General features: G+C 36.4%; 1 pseudogene; it reads left to right on the top strand.

Annotated features, from left to right (window-relative positions):
• The first annotated feature begins 402 nt into the window (after nt 1-402).
• Nucleotides 403-1336, top strand: LOC106701550 (olfactory receptor 6C2-like; annotated as a pseudogene).
• The last annotated feature ends 468 nt before the right edge of the window (nt 1337-1804 follow it).

Below are 1804 nucleotides of genomic sequence, written 5' to 3'. Positions count from 1 at the left end.
AACATTTATACAGAGATTATTATCTCCTAGTGTTATATGGCATAGCTTATTTAACTCTCAGAATAACACTATGATGTAGTATTATCATTAAAGCCATCTTATTAAGGAAGACAGTGGGAGCACAGATCGGTTCAATGTCCTTCCCAAGGTTTTCATGCAGTAGAGGACAGAGATATGATTGAACTCACACAAAATGCTTTTATCTTCCCTGTGGTACATTCAGTGGCTTTTGAGGGCATCATTTCATGAAAGATGAATCATCAAGGTATAGAAGGAAATGCATGTGACTGATTTAATTGTCATTTAAAGGCATCATTTGATCCTGTCTTATTTTGAAATTGTTCCTCAGATCCAATTTCTGTGACTTTCATTTGAAGATTAGACAATGCTACCAAGTCAGTGATGAGAAACCATTCAGCAATAACAGCATTTATCATACTGGGTTTGACAAATGACACACAACTAGAGATTTTGATTTTTGTCTTTTTGTTGGTCACATATATGTTAAGTGTAATTGGGAATCTGACCATAATTTCTCTCATCTTTGTGGATCCTCATTTAAAAACAGCTATGTATTTTTTTCTTCAAAATTTCTCTTTCTTAGAAATCTCATTCACAACGGCCTGTGTGCCCACATACCTCTACATCATATCAAGTGGGGACAAAATGATCACCATCAATGCCTGCTTCAGCCAAATCTTTTTTATTGTCCTTTTTGGAGCTCCAGAAATTTTCCTCTTGACTGTGATGTCTTATGACCGCTACTTGGCCATCTGCAAACCCCTTCACTACATGAGCATCATGAACAGCAGAGTCTGCAGGAGCCTCATTCTCTCTTTTGGGTATCTGGCTTCTTGATTATCCTTCCACCCTTTGGCCTGAGTGTCCACCTGGAATTCTGTGACTCTTTTATTGACCATTTTTTCTGTGATGCTTTCCAATACTGAAGAATGCATGTTCAGATACATGGTTCATAGAGCAGCTGGTTATATTCTGTGCTGTTTTGACCTTTATAGCGACTCTTGTGTGCATAGTTCTGTCCTACATATACATTATTAGGACAGTTCTAAGATTACCCTCTGCTCAGGAAAGGAAAAAAGCCTTTTCCACGTGTTTTTCCCACATGATTGTGGTTTCCATCACCTATGGCAGCTGCATTTTTATGTATGTGAAACCTTCAGCTAAGGATGAAGTGGCCCATAATAAGGGAGTTTCTCTGCTGACTACATCTATTGCCCCTATGTTGAACCCTTTCGTTTATACCCTGAGGAATAAACAAGTAAAGTGGTCTTTCCATGACATTCTTAAAAGGTTAATATTTTATTCAAGAAAGTAGCAGAACATTACACCAGAAACTCTAAAGTAACATATGTGTCATTGGTATGTGGATGGCAATTTGTGCCATGAGAGTGAACAAATTTGGGCAAGCATTAAAGAAAACTGAGAACATCTAAGAAAGAATCCAGAAGGAACTAGCATTATGTAGCTAAGCGTTTTTCTAATCCTCTGAAACTGCTAACCCTTTCTATATCTGCCCAATCTGCAATTTAGCAATTCCACTTAACATTCTCAAATTCATTAGTTTTGCACATGTAACCTATTCTGGACATATCACCGCTTTTTCCTCTTTGCAATAAAATCTGTTTTGAAGTGCCTTTATTTTTCAAGAGAAGTACATAAATTTTCAGGAAATGTAAGCAGCCTTAATTTTAACTTTAAGCCTGTCAATGTTGCTTTACAATAAATAATATGTTAATTTGTATAACTTAGAATATTTTAATATCCCTTCCTATTTGAATGTACT

This window comes from Bos mutus, chromosome 5 (genome assembly GCF_027580195.1).
Source record: "Bos mutus isolate GX-2022 chromosome 5, NWIPB_WYAK_1.1, whole genome shotgun sequence".
Lineage (NCBI taxonomy): Eukaryota > Metazoa > Chordata > Mammalia > Artiodactyla > Bovidae > Bos > Bos mutus.
The sequence above is the reverse complement of the archived record's forward strand: the minus strand, read 5'-3'. Positions and strand labels throughout refer to the sequence as shown.